General features: G+C 43.1%; 1 long non-coding RNA gene across 1 annotated transcript in view; it reads left to right on the top strand.

The window, feature by feature from the left end:
* Positions 1 to 658: 658 nt before the first annotated feature.
* The window catches only part of LOC140475922 (uncharacterized), a 73814-nt gene continuing 58731 nt past the window's right edge, over positions 659 to 15741 (top strand). The window contains exon 1 of the long non-coding RNA XR_011960354.1: positions 659 to 941. This is a non-coding gene — a long non-coding RNA (uncharacterized lncRNA). The remainder of the gene's footprint in view (positions 942 to 15741) is intronic.

The following is a 15741-nucleotide window of genomic DNA, read 5'->3' as shown; positions in this document are numbered from 1 at the left end:
TTGCACACAATACACTGGCAGTGTGGCCAACCAGCTTGGTGTCAGTCCCCTGAAGTGAGGAGATTCAAAATCTCCCGGTTATATTGTTTTTTTTTCACAAGCAATTATATTGCAATCGTATCCTGTAAATTTTATAAATAGTCAATTTACAAAGCAGTCATTGTTGTTAATACAGTGAGAATGATTCTCACTCGCCTCCTCCACCCACACTCCATTTCCAAACCAAGATTGTCAATTTAGTTGAAAATTATTTTTAAGTCACTATTATTGTCCATAATGAGAGTCAGCACCTCCCAGCAATAACACATTATCTCCTGGTTATATTGGTTTTCCCAAATAAAGGCAAATTCATTTGAAACTTTCTCAAGAGTGGATTAGCATAATATATGTTTTGTTAGTGGAAACTTAAACATCTTAACTGATGACATCTGTAATAGACAGCGAGTGAGGGAGAGAAAGCTACAGAGGAAGGACAATGAGTGAAACACTGAGTGAAGCATGTACAACAATTAACCACAGTGGCAGCTGTGCCTCAGTTAATGATATTCTTGCGTGTGGATTGGAATGTTGTGGCTTTAAGTTCAGTTCCAAGGACTTTAACAGAAAAGTCAGAAGGGAAAGCCCTCATTGGGCTATTCTCTCATCAGAGACGCAACTGGTGGTGATTTTACATGTGATTTAACACATGTATGGGTGAGGGGAGTGGTTAAGAAGGAAAGTCCACAGCAAACCTCCTGCCCAGCCAACTGAGCTAAGCAACCCCTCGAGACTCTGGGAGAAAAGTCTAAGTTATACTGAAAGTGGAAATCTGAGAGGATGACTGGAAGTCCTAAGATTAAACTGACTGACCTCTCAGTGGATGTGTAAGATCTCATGGTGTTATGTTGAAGGAGACTAGGATCCTGCTGTGTCCTGGACAATATATAATATGCTACTTAAACGTGAGTTACTCTTTTTCATGCAATATAATTCAACATTTACCATTTTTGGGATCTGCAGTGCCAGACTCTCACCCTCCCCTGTGTCCCTCCTCTCTTTGCTGCTGGCAAAGCCTCGCAATTCACCAGAATGCTGATTGATCCATTTACCACTTCTGTCAAATCTCCCCACAAGTACTGGGCAACTGGCATCCTTCTGCATTTGTCAGACTCCAATACCTCTGAATCCTGTGTTCGTGAATTTCATGATGTTCAGTAGACTGAGCATTTAGTCAGTTTGACAACATTGGCAATGGGTCAAGATTAGAATGCTGCTAGAAAAGCTCAGCAGGTCAGGCAGCATCTGAGGAGCATGGAAATCGATGTTTCAGGCAAAAGCCCTTCATCAGGAATAAGGCTGGGAGCCTCGGGATGGAGAAATGAATGGGGGGGGGGGGTGGGGTCACCAGTCTCCTCCTTTCCCCTCCCACCACCTTACCCCAGTTCCAACCTTCCAGCTCAGCACCATCCTCATGACCTGTCCTACCTGTCAATCTTCCTTCCCACCTATCCGCTCCACCCTCCTCTCCGACCTATCACCTTTACCCCCACCTCCATCCACCTACTGCACTCCCAGCTACCTTCTCCCCAGCCTCACCCGCCTCCCATTTTTCTCTCCACCCCCGAGGCTCCCCGCCTCATTTCTGATGAAGGGCTTTAGCCCGAAACATCGATTTCCCTGCTCCTCGGTGGCTACCTGACCTGCTGTGCTTTTCCAGCACCACTCTAATCTTGACTCGAATCTGCAGCATCTGCACTTCTGCCTAGAAGAGTGGCAATGAGACAAGCTGGAGGTGAGGGAAGGGAGTGGGAGTGTGATTTGCAATGAGATGACAGTAACAATTTGTTCTTGTCGTAGCCACACTGGGTGTAAGAGACCTGCTGTGCTCTGTGCATTCTTCCAATGCTTTTGGGGGCTTGAGCTCCTGCCTAGTGATCTTGCCTTGCTAATGCACACCTGCGGGATATTTTAAGAGCTGTCTTGATTGGTGATTAATGCTCCAGGGGTCATCTGCAAAGTTCAGTAAACTACCTTGTGTTTCATTTGGCTGCTGAGCGGTTTGATCTGTTGCTAGCTAAATGTTAGTTTAAGGACCTGGAATTCCATGTGTAACATTTGAAACTTACAACACTTAAGGCTACATTTTTTAAAAGAGAAGCATTTGTCGTCAATTCAATACTATTCGCATTTGCATTTTACTCGTTTGCACTGAGAAAAGAATTTTGTGAAATAATGATTCAAATCTTCTAGTCTGGACATACAGCTCAAGATATGCATTGGGAACCCATGGAAGTTCTGACATATTAACCTTTGTGGAACTTTCCCGGAAGGTTTAAACTTCCAATGTGTATTCCACATTGCCCAAGATCCTTTTGCAAATGCCTCTGACACTAAGTTAGAATCACAGACTTCAGACATTTGGGCAGGCTCAGTGGTGAGCACTGCTGCCTCACAATACAGGGACCCGCGTTCGATTCGAGCCTCGGGTGACTCTTTGTGGTGTTTGCACATTCTCCTGTGTCTGTGTGGATTTCCTCCTGAGGTCCAAAGATGTGAAGGTTAGGTGAATTGCTTAACTTGCTCTGTAATGTCCAGAGATGTGCAAGCTTTAGCCATTGGAAATGTGGAGTTTGCAGGGTTAGGGTGTCAGCTGGGTGGGATGTTCTTTGGAGGTATGGAAATCCTTTCAAGTTTAACTACATCTTTTCCTGTAGCAGGGAGACCAGAATTGAATGCAGTATTCCAAAAGTAGCCTAACCAATGTCCTGTGCAACTGTAACATGACATCCCAACTCCTATATTCAATGCACTGACCAATAAAGACAAGCATACCACACACCTTCTTCACTATCCTGTCTACATGTGGCTCCACCTTCAAAGAACTATGAACCTGTTCCTCAAGGTCTCTTTGTGTGGCATCACTTCCCAGGACCTTATCATTAGGTGTAGAAGTCCTGACCTGGTTTGCCTTACCAAAGTGCAACATTTCACATTTATCTCAATTAAACTCCAACTGCCACTGTCCGACCTATCTGATCAAAGTCCCGTTGTACTCTTGAATGGGGCCTGATGTCAAAGACTGTGACTCTCACCTCTGGAATTCAGCTTTTTGTCCATGCTTGAACCAAGACTATAATGGGGTCAGGAGCTGTGTGGCCCTGGTGGAACCCAAACTGGGTGTCACTGAGCAGCTGCTGTTGATGACACCTGCCATCACTTTACTGATGATCGAGAGTAAACTCATGGGGCAGGAATTGGCCATTTTGGATTTGTCCTCCTTTTTGTGTATAGGACATATTAGATTAGATTACATACAGTGTGGAAACAGGCCCTTCGGCCCAACAAGTCTGCTCTAACGCTTCGAAGAGCAATGCACCCAGAACCATTCCCCTACTTCTACCCCTGACTAATCCACCTAACACTATAGGCAATTTAGCATGGCCAATTCACCTGACCTGCACGTCTTTTAGATTGTGGGAGGAAACTGGAGCACCCAGAGGAAACCCACGCTGACACGGGGAGAATGTGCAAACTCCACACAGACAGTTGCCTGAGGTGGGAATTGAACCTGGATCCCTGGTTCTATGAGGCAGCAGTGCTAACCACTGAGCCACCATGCCACCCTGGGCAGTTTTCCACATTGTCAGGTAGATGCCAGGGTTGTAGCTAACTGTAGAACAAAAGCGCAAAAAATCTGCTGATGCTGGAAATCTGAACCAAACTCAGAATGCTGGGGAAACTCAGCAGGTCTGGTAGAATCTGTGGAGGCAGAAACAGATTTAATGGTTGGGATCCAATATGATCCTCAGTCTGAATGAGAATGGTATATACTTGGAACAATTAACATTGTTTCACTCTCCACAGATACTGTCAAACCTGCTGAGTTTCTCCAGCACTTTCTGGTTCATTTCAAATCGCCAGGATCTGCCATATTTTGCAGTTATTGTAAAATCCTACTTAGTTTGCAAGCCTACTTTAGGAAATCTGGCATCCTGACCCAGTCTGATCTAAATGAGACTAGAAATGCTACAATTCTGGATTAGTTCCTTGGATGCTGCCTGAACTGCTGTGCTCTTCCAGCACCACTAATCCAGAATCTGGTTTCCAGCATCTGCAGTCATTGTTTTTACCTAGAAATGCTACAAATCCAGTACCACTCTTCTTCAGAAGTGTAGCTATCTATGCCAATCTCTGTTGAGCACACTGCAGTCTCAGTTCCTTTCTCAGCACAACAATGCTGCTACCTTTGTTCATCTGTCTATAACATACCAGTCTTTATGTTTCTGTTTATACACAGTCTTGCAGCCTGTATCTTATTTGTGTTGGAAAACATGACCTCTGTTTTAACAAATGTGGCTTTAAGGTAGCTGGGCCAAATTAGATTCAGGATTGGAAACCCATGAGTTAAGTCAGTTTGTAAATACATCACCAACATTCATGAGATAAGCAGTTTGACAATTCCTTAATGCAGTATTGATACTCATTCTGGGCTAACACCCAAAACTGTTATCTTGTTGCACCAATTGCCCTACTGCTTGAATATGAGAGTTTTGGAGGGGATGGAGGTAAGAATATTTTTATATTTTCTTTCCCTTAGTAGGCTTTTCATGAACCCAGCGACTCACTGCTTGAAGTAATCTACAAGTCAGAATTGGCCAGGTTAATGATTTCATTTCCATGGCTCATAAACAGCCCATGAAAAATAATTTCTGTAAAAGTCTCTGTGGTAACCAGTGATCTGGAACAGTAGCAGGCTGGGCTCCATTGGAAAGGAGGAAAGCAGCACCTTGACTACCATTTGCTGCTACATTGGGTTGTTGAAACAACAGCACGATTGTAAAGTAAATTGGAACAATTGCTACACATTCTTCACCAATTGCATATGAACAAAGCATCGTAGTGTTAACATTTTGAAACATTTTATAGTTCAACAATATTGCATCTAAAACGTTATTTCTGTGCCATTACAGATGGTATCATTTAAAAACCTAAGAACATAAGAATGCAGGAATGGGGGAAATCATTTAGGCCTTCCAGATTTCTCCGTCATTCGAGTTCTTTTACAGTATTCTCATGGACTATTTTGAATCTTCAGCTTACTCTAAGGTCCTGAACTTCTGATTGTTACTGGCAATTAATTAGAGTTCACTTTTCATAGACTCAACATGGAAATAGAACTTTTGTTACCTTTGAAAGGGATTGCCATCAATGACTCATTGCTGCCAGTGAACAACGCCATAGAACAACATCTGTCCAGTGTCTCAATTGCTTCCGACTCTATGCATCCATTCTAGGGCTAAATTATTCATGAGCTTGCACCTCCATTAACCTCTTTGCATTCCAAGAGGAAATGGGAGGTTAGTGTTTCAAAAAGGTGCCAGATTTCAGAATTAAACTGCTTCAGCAGGTGATCTTCTTAGTACTTTCCAGTACTTTTCTAATTCATTCATGGGGTGTGGGCTTTGTTGCTTATTGCTCATCTCCAGATCCCTTCAAGAAGGTAATGATGAGCTGCCTTCTTGAATCCCTGAAGCCTATTTCATGTAGGAATCCCCTCAATGCTGTTTGCAAGGGAGTTCTAGGTTCTTGACCCAGTAACAGTGATACATTTCCGAGGAAGGATGGTGAGTCACTTGGAGGGGAACCTGCAGATGATGGCATTCCTATATGTTTGTTGCCCTTGTTCTTCTACATGGCAGTGGTTTTGAATTTGGAAAGTTCAGCCCAAGGAGCTTTGATGAATCTCTGCAGTGCATCCTGCCATTGCTGAGTGTCGGTAGTAAAGGGACTGGATGTTTGTGGCAGTGATGCAAATCAAGCGGGCTGCTTTGTCCTGGATAATGTTAAGCTTCTTGAGTGTTGATGGTGCTGCACCCATCCAGGCAGGTGGACAGTATTCCATTCCACCTCGTGCTCCCGCGAGGAGGTTGAGCAATTCATCAACTTCACCAACACATTCCACCCTGACCTTAAATTTACCTGGACCATCTCTGATACCTCCCTCCCCTTCCTGGACCTCTCCATCTCCATTAATGATGACCAACTTGACACTGACATTTTTTACAAACCCACCAACTCCCACAGCTACCTGGATTACACCTCTTCCCACCCTACCTCTTGCAAAAATGCCATCCCGTATTCCCAATTCCTCCGCCTCTGCTGTATCTGCTCCCAGGAGGACCAGTTCCACCACAGAACACACCAGATGGCCTCCTTCTTTAGAGACCGCAATTTCCCTTCCCACGTGGTTAAAGATGCCCTCCAACGCATCTCATCTACATCCCGCACCTCCGCCCTCAGACCCCACCCCTCCAACCGTAACAAGGACAGAACGCGCCTGGTGCTCACCTTCCACCCTACCAACCTTCTCATAAACCAAATCATCTGCCGACATTTCCGCCACCTCCAAACAGACCCCACTACCAGGGATATATTTCCCTCCCCACCCCTTTCTGCTTTCCGCAAAGACCGTTCCCTCCGTGACTACCTGGTCAGGTCCACGCCCCCAAACAACCCACCCTCCAATCCTGGCACTTTCCCCTGCCACCGCAGGAACTGCAAAACCTGCGCCCACACCTCCTCCCTCACCTCCATCCAAGGCCCTAAAGGAGCCTTCCACATCCATCAAAGTTTTACTTGCACATCCACTAATATCATTTATTGTATCCGTTGCTCCCGATGTGGTCTCCTCTACATTGGGGAGACCGGGCGCCTCCTAGCAGAGCGCTTTAGGGAACATCTCTGGGACACCCGCACCAATCAACCACACCGCCCCGTGGCCCAACATTTCAACTCCCCCTCCCACTCTGCTGAGGACATGGAGGTCCTGGGCCTCCTTCACCGCTGCTCCCTCACCACCAGACGCCTGGAGGAAGAACGCCTCATCTTCCACCTCGGAATACTTCAATCCCAGGGCATCAATGTGGACTTCAACAGTTTCCTCATTTCCCCTTCCCCCACCTCACCCTAGTTCTAAACTTCCAGCTCAGTAACTGTCCCCATAACTTGTCCGGACTTGTCCTACCTGCCTATCTTCTTTTCCACCTATCCACTCCACCCTCTCCTCCTTGACCTATCACCTTCATCCCCTCCCCCACTCACCCATTGTACTCTATGCTACTTTCTCCCCATCCCCATCCCCACCCTCCTCTCGTTTATCTCTCCACGCTTCAGGCTCACTGCCTTTATTCCTGATGAAGGGCTTTTGCCCGAAACGTCGATTTCGAAGCTACTTGGATGCTGCCTGAACTGCTGTGCTCTTCCAGCACCACTAATCCAGTATTCCATCACACTCTTGATTTGTGTCATGTAGATGGTGAACAGGTTTCGGGGAATCAGGAGGAGAGTTACTCACTACAGCTGTTTTTGCTTTGCAACTTGCATACTCCAAATACTGAGAGCTCCCCCCACCCCCCCCCACCTCCCCCCCACCCCCCCACCTCTGCATCCTGATTCCCATTGGCTCTAATTTCACTGGATTCCTTGATATCACACTTAGTCAATTGTGGCATTGTTGTCAAGGACTAGAGACAAAAAAAACTGTAGATGTTGGAATCCAAAGTAGTCACATAGGAGGCTAGAAGAACACAACAATCCAGGCAGTATCAGGAGGTGAAGAAGTCAATTCCAGTCCTAAAGAAGAGTTATAACTGAAATGTTGACTTTTCCCCCTCCTGATGCTGTCTGACTTGTTGTGTTCTTCCACCCTCCTGTTGGCCTACTTTTGATGTCATGGACTGTTACTGTCACCTCACCTCTGGAATTCAGCTCCATTAGCCACGTTTGCAACAAGTTGTAATGAAATCAAGTGCTGAGTGGCCCTAGTGCACCCCAAATTGGGTGTCAGTGAGCAAGTTATTTGCTGAAGACATGCTCTTTGATAGCACTGATAAAGTACTCTTCCATCACTTTACTGATGATCGAGTGGAGACTGACGGGATAGTAATTTACCAGGTTGAATCAGTCCAGCTTTTTTGTGTACAGGACAGACTTGGATAAGTGGGTGGCACGGTGGCACAGTGGTTAGCACTGCTGACTCACAGTGCCAGAGACCTGGGTTCAATTCCCGCCTCAGGCAATTGTCTGTGTGGAGTTTGCACATTCTCCCCGTGTCTGCATGGGTTTCTGCTGGGTGCTCTGGTTTCCTCCCACAGTCCAAAAAATGTGCAGGCTAGGTGAATGGGCCATGCTAAATTGCCCGTAGTGTTAAGTGAAGGGGTAAATGTAGGGGATTGGGTATGGGTGGGTTGCTCTTCAGAGGGTCGGTGTGGACTTGTTGAGCTGAAGGGCCTGTTTCCACACTGTAAGTGATCTAACCTAATTTTCTATATTGTTGAGTAGGTGTCTGTGTTGTAGCTGTGCTGGAATAACATGGCTAGGGGTGTGGAAAGTTGTGGAACACAGCTCTTCAGTAGTTTTCCCAGAATGTTGTCAGGGCCCATAGTCTCAGCGGCATCCAGTGCCTCCAACTGTTTATTGATACCAAGTGGAGTGAATTGAATTGGCTGAAAACTGGCATCTGTGATGCTGGAGCTCACTGGACATGGCTGAAATGGATCATCCACTCAACACTTCAGGAACTTAATTTGGCACTCGACTTCAGTCAATTTTTTTTCCAGCGTTGATTCTGTCAGTTCTACTACATTGCTTAAGGCTGCTTCTTCTGTGGAGTTCACCCTGTTTTTTCTCTGGTGGTCAGATTCCATGAGAATCATTTTCTGTTTTCGACTGTTCACTGGCTGGAACCAGGTGTACAGAGCCCCAGTACATGAGAAACCATGATGCTGGTTGATACAATGGGGAAGAGGATTATATGAATCAACTTGCCCATTTCCAGGAAATATTATTAGTTGCTGCCTCTCCTGCTTTATTACACAGTGAACCAGCAACATACATCGCTTTCATTTGTATAACATCTTCAATGTAGTAATACATTCTAATCTATGAGATAGTGCTGTTACCAATCTACTTTTGGCACCAAACCACATAAAGTGGTGTCAAACCAGTACTGATATGATAGGGTAAAGATTTGGACTCGGTGGGATGCTCTTTGGAGAGTTGATGTGAACTCAATGGGCTGAATGGCTGCTTCCACACTGTAGGGATTCTGTGAAAGGCTGAAAATCAAGATGGCTTCTTGAGGGTTACTAGGCAGTTTTGTGGATCATATTGTCTTATCTCTAAAAAGGACAACATTAACCTTTGATTCGGACTCATTGTAAGTTAAGAATGGGGATAAACAAAGTTCCTTGACATCTTCATTTTGTAAATATGAATTTATCTTGCCAGAAATCAAAAGGTTTTGGCTACTGTCACAACAGGTCAATGATCCAGACTGCTGATTAAGTTACTTCAGTCATAGTAACAATTCAACTCAGGAACAACAGGCCTGCTGCAAAACACAGGCTGAGTTAAACTCCACGTTTGCAATTATTGTTTTAATTTTTACTGTCTCTTTTGTTTGTGTGTGGCAGTGTGTGTGAGTTGTATAAGTGAAATGCCACATCTTCCTTGAAGTATGGGGTAGGTGTGTGGGAAATAAGGTTATCAATGGGACCTTGATTAGATGGGCTGATGGGCCAAGGAGTTGAGTTCAATTTTTAGATAAACGTGAGATGTTACATTTTGATAGGATAAATCAGGGCAGGACTTATACACTTAATGCTGGGGTGTGTTGCTAAACAAAGAGAACTTGGAGTGCAAGTTCACAGTTCCTCGAAGGTGGAGTCACAGGTAGATAGGACAGTGAAGAAGTCAGAAGTCACTTCTGATAAGGCTGGGGATATTTTCCCTGGAACATTGGAGGTTAAGGGGTGACCTTATTTTAGAGGTTTATAAAATCAAGAGGGGCATCGATAGGGTGAAGCACCAAGGTCTTTTTCCTATGACAGGGGAGTCCAAACCTGGAGGGCATAGGTTTAAAAGGGACCTAAGGGGCAACTTTTTCACACAGAGGGTGATGCGTATATGGAGGAAACTGCCAGACGAAGTGGAGGCTGGTGCAATTACAACATTTAAAAGGCAGTTGGGTGGTTGTATAAATAGGAACGGTTTAGAAGGATATGGGTCAAATACTGGCAAATGAGACTAGATTAATTTAGGATATCTGGTCTGTATGAATGAGTTGGATTGAAGGATCTGTTTCGGTGCTGTACAACGTTATGGCTCTATAACTGCTTCATTTCAAATTACAATCTTGGTGCTAAGTTATTGAGAATTAAGCTAATTACTCAATGGGTAAGAAAATACATATGTGCATATACAAATATACCAAGCACTGGGAAATAAAAAAAGGAACAATCTAAAGTCGTCTGTGGCAGAGAGGTGACCAAAAACCTGATTAAAGAAACAAGCATATTTCGAGTCTGGTCTGACTTACCTTCAGTTTTAAAGTGTTAACTCTGTTTCTCTCTCCACAGACGCTGCCAGACCTGCTGAGTTTCTCCAGCAATCCCTGTGTTTGTTTCAGCGTTCCAACATTAGAAGTATTTTGCTTTTACCTGATTAAAGGTTAGGTTTTAAGGGCTCTCTCAAAGGAAGTGAGAGAGGTAAAGAGTTAAAAAATGTTTAGACAAGTAATGTCAGCTCTTAGATTGTATCATGCTGATTAAGTGTGTAGCCCATGCAATCTGGTATTTTAATATACAAAAGTGGAAGGCAAAGATGCTAATAATGGAACAATGAATACAAAAGAGTTGAAAGAACACAGATTTGAAGGATGGTTATTGAGCTGGAGGTGTTTACAAGGAAGTCAATGAAGAAGGTTCAAACATAACGATGGAAGTTTTAATTTGAGTGAATGGAGGGTGGCATGTACAGGGCCATGAGTTTTGGATGAGTTTAGGTTTCAAAGCTGAAGGTTTGCAAGCCAGCCAAGAGGGCTACGGTGTGGTTCTCTTTGATTCCATCGTCTCTAATTTCACATTATTTATCTTATGGTCACGTTTGTGGGATGTGGATTCTACCCAACTTGCTACTGGTTTGGGGTTTCTCCCAGGTGACGTGCTTTCCCTGCAGACGAAACAAGCTGTGCAATGAATGGTCAGTCTTTCACAGATAGCAGAAAAGCTCCGTTTTAATGCCCAAACAATAAAGCAGGTTATTCAATCAGTTATTGCCAATAATTAGAAGTAAAGTCAATGCAAATGATTCAAAAGAAGTGATCGACATCCAATGTTCTGGACTTTTGCCCATTTAGCATTGCATTCTGTTTTGCACTCGCAGTTGACAGTTGGCCAGGGCTTGGTTTGTTACTGTGTGTATGTAAATGGGGCACGGAATCATTCAATTTCTCAACATAGCCTGGACAACATTTCTGTGGCTTCAGATTTAAAAAGAAACCTTGATACATTGTGACTGTTGTTAATACTATTGTTAACACCAAACAGAAACTAGATAGAAATATGTCACTATTTGTAACTCGTTCGTCATTATAGGCAGCAGTACCCAGACAAGTCTGGGCTCGGGTTTCTGATTATAGTCGTCACAATTTCCTGCTGCCTAAGTCCACCTGAACAGCACGAACAGAACTGGTGGGTGGCCTATTTTATTTCACTTAATCAGACCGCGTTCCAACAGGTATGTACCTTGACCGCACTTGAAAATGGGTTTATGAAACAATGTTATAGAACATAAGGTAATTCAGCCCATTGTGTATATACAAGCACACAGCCAAACCCCTTTTGAAAGTTACTATTGAAACCGTTCCCACTACCCTTTCAGACAGAATATTCAAGACCATAACAACTTAATGTCTAAAAATAAATTATCACCCCATCTATTTTGCCAATTACTTTAATTCTGTGTCCTTTACTTAAACGAGTTTGTACACCATGAGATACAATCCTGACTGGAATTTAACTGCAGCATTTTTTGATTTACTTCAACCATTTTTCACATGATTAGCCTTTCTCTCACTGTTAATTAATTTTTTTGGTTCATTTTTGGGCAGCAGTATTCCTCTGAGCAATGTTAAAGACAGATGTTGAGTTAGTGCCATCTAAATGAAGAACTCTATTGTCTATAAGTGTCTCCATAGCTTTCAGTAAATTTAGTCAAAACAGAGGAAAGTATTTCTCCCTGCTTCTCAAGCTCCTTTCATATTGTATGAGACCAGTGAGCGCACCACTGGCTGTTGACCCATGGGTCCTAGTGCAGCCAGCTTGAATCTAAAGATCTACTAAGATATTCACAAAGACCATCAGTCAGTGAGACCTGTATTTGGGGTCTTGTTGGTATGTGACCTTAGAAAATGTTTACCTTTTGGGCGCAGCTTGCTGAGAAGTAACAGTGTAAGCTTTGGCCTTGCATAGTGTAAAAACAGCCTAACAAAGGCTCATTGATGTGATTGATGTACCCTATGCATGTATCTCCAGACTGACGGGTATTTGCATTAGTGGTGTTTTATCATAGTGCATATTTTCTGCATTAGCTTCTTACTTGACTTTCAGTTGTGAACTCAATTTATTTGGCTTCTCTCATTGTTCACTATTTTCCCCTATCACAGCTCTACGTTTACCAGATCTTCAGCTTCAAATTGAACATAGATATATGATGTTGATTTCCTTGAGCCTTTTATAAGCAGTGCGGACTATAACATAACGCAGTGAGAATTTGATGATAAGACTTTAATAACCGTGTCTGAATTTAATTATTATCAGTCTGTGGTGTTAGAAAGAGTTTTCCCCTGCAATAGGGTCAATAATAGGGTACCATTCCAGCAATTTTCCTGTGAAAATAATATATAATTATTATATAATGATTTCTAATTCTGCTATATTTATGTTTAAATGTGTGAACACAGAGGAGGTTTGCAAGTAATGTGTTCCAAAATGCAACTTTGAACCCACCAAGTTGATTGTTTAGGAACATTTGAGCAAGAGCAGATGGCACATCTGGTTCACCACAAACGACTGTTACACATTTTGATGTTAGTTTTTTTCAAAAATAAACTTTGTAGAAAGGAAAACATTATTTTAAGGCGAACGCAATTTCTAAGAATGTTATTATGCAATTCCCTGACTATTTGCAAGTCACTTTGAAGGGATGACTGTGGCTCTTTGACGATGCAGGGCTACTATTGTCAGGAAACTGACTGGTTTTCTGCAATGTCAGGGCCATCAGGCAATAAATGTGTTGGTGAATAGAAAGACACATTGCCAAGGTTGTACTCTTCAGGATAAGTGCAAGAATGCCAAATTTCAAAGGGGGGGGGGGGAGGTGCCTGGGGGGGTGGTGCTGGCGGGGAAGAAGTGGAAAACCATTGGCTCCTCAAGCTTCCAGGTAATTCAAAAAAAAATATGCATGGCTTAAAATTATTTCCTTTTCTTTATAGAGAATGGTTCTTTGTGTAGGAATGTAGCTTGCATCTAGAAGGTATAAATAAGTCATACTACTACCTCAACTGATTAACTTAGATCAATTGTTAATCTAGCCATTTAGTACACTTAGGATTGTTCACTAAATGGCAATGCCTCAGCCAATCAGCACTCTTATCTCCTTGGTATAAATTGTTGTGATCTTTTAACATTTTGCATTCTTGCATTTGACCTGATGTGTGCAAAACATCAGCAGCATGTGACTCTTTTAAGCAACATTCACATACTGGTACTCCTAGACTATATGAACTTCTTTTCACCTCAACCTCTGCCATAGTTCTACAGAGAGGTAATCATAAATAGTATTCTGAAATGACATTGGTCACATGTATGTGCATTTGCATATCAGGTGCCAACTTTGGGAGAATTGGAGCTATCTAGGACAAACATGTCAGAAACCCGTGTTTTTTATTTCATAGTATCCCACCATCTGGATATCCATTCAATCTTAACCTAACCTGCTTCCCCACTCTACACTGAGCTGAGATCTTTATGTCTCACTAATAGCCACTGTTACTCCCTCTAGTTGGATTAATTCCTAGAGGTTTCATGATATGATGTCTCACCTTAACCCACCTGTTACAGCTGGATATTGGTTAGCTCAGTTGGCTGGGTGGGTGGTTTGCAACATTTTGATGCCTCCAATATTGGTTCAATTCCCATAAAGGTATCTCTTTGTCAACCTCTCCCCTTGCCTGAGACAAGATGACCCTCAGGTTAAACCAGCATGAGCTATCTCTTGCTCATGAGAGACCAGCTGTCTGGGGCTATGGTGTCTTCCCTTATTTTACGATGTTCCCAACATTAGTCACCTGGTATCAAGGAAAGAAAACAACCCCTGTCTGTCAAGGAATGCATCTTGAAAAATACTCTGTAAAAGGTGAAAGAACTGTGCATGCTATAAATCAGAAACAAAAGCAAGAATTGCTGGAAAAGCTCGGCAGTTCTGGTAGCAACTGTGGAGAGGAATCAGAGTTAACATTTTGGGTCTAGTTCTGAGGAAGGCTCACCTGAGCCAAAACTTTAACTCTGATTTCTCTCCACAGATGCTGCCAGACCTGCCGAGCTTTTCCAGCAATTTCTGTTTTTGATTTTGAAAGATACTCTCGTGTTTTTGAGCCTTATTTCTTGTGGTGGTGTCCAGGACACTAATGTTCAGTTCCCTGGGGACACCGGGTCAGTCCACGAGATTTGTCACGCTCCATGCAACTTGTCACCAGGTACATCCCACCCGTGTTTGTTTTCCTTGTTTGTTGCGAACGTAGCAGTGATTTTTAAACACAGAATCTATCATTTTTAAAGCAAAATGTTAACATTACTTAATTGTGATTTCTTGTTTTACTTTGTTTTTCTCGTTGTGTTTTGTTCGGTCTTGCTGCTGTCCTAATCAGGAAATTTCATTACCTATCAATAGCACAATAAACCTCCCAACCACATTCTTTGACATACATTTCAAGGATAGAAACTGAATCCAATTCGTGATTTGGAGATGCTGGTGTTGGACTGGGGTGTACAAAGTTAAAAATCACACAACACCAGGTTATAGTCCAACAGGTTTAATTGGAAGCACTAGCTTTCGGAGCGACGTTCCTTCATCAGGTGGTTGTGGAAGACACAATTGTAAGACACAGAATTTATAGCAAAAGTTTACAGTGTGATGTAACTGAAATTATACGTTGAAAAATACCTTGATTGTTGAGTCTCTCATCTGTTAGAATGACCATGTTAGCTTCACCTCTTTCATATGTAAATCTCAAAACCATTTTTAGAATGTTACATTCCCAGGTTAACTGTAACAATTGGAGTCAGCCAGATAAGATGTTAAGATGTTAAGATGTTGAAGGTGTTAGCCCCCTGTGTTCCCCTGTCTGTGCCATAATGTTTAGACTGATTCTAATCTAAAAAGTGAGTTAACAGAGTCTTACATGGATTCATGCAGTTTTTGAGCAAAGTACAATGTAACTCTGTAAGTACAAATTCACCCCACAAATGTATTATGTGTATGTGTGTGTGTGTGTGTGTCTGTCGTTGGTGGGTGGTTCTGAGTATGAGAGAGAGTGTATATGTGTGTGTGTGAGTGTTAAGTGTCTAAGTCTGTGAGAAGATGCATGAGTGAGTGTGGGAGTGTGTGTGTCTGTAGGAGTGTGTGTGTGTATGTATTTGGGATGGAGGGGTTGTGAGTGTCTGTGGGAGAGAGTGTATTCGTGTGTATGTGTATAGTGCAATGGTAGTCACCTGTAGTGTAACATGAACCCAAGATCCCGGTTGAGGCCCTCCCTATGGGTACGGAACTTAGCTATCAGCCTCTGCTCAGCCACTTTTCGCTGCTGCCTGTCCCGGAGTCCGCCTTGGAGGATGGTCACCTAAATGTCTGCGGTCGAATGTC

Source organism: Chiloscyllium punctatum, chromosome 4, assembly GCF_047496795.1.
Source record: "Chiloscyllium punctatum isolate Juve2018m chromosome 4, sChiPun1.3, whole genome shotgun sequence".
Taxonomy (NCBI): domain Eukaryota; kingdom Metazoa; phylum Chordata; class Chondrichthyes; order Orectolobiformes; family Hemiscylliidae; genus Chiloscyllium; species Chiloscyllium punctatum.
The sequence above is the reverse complement of the archived record's forward strand: the minus strand, read 5'-3'. Positions and strand labels throughout refer to the sequence as shown.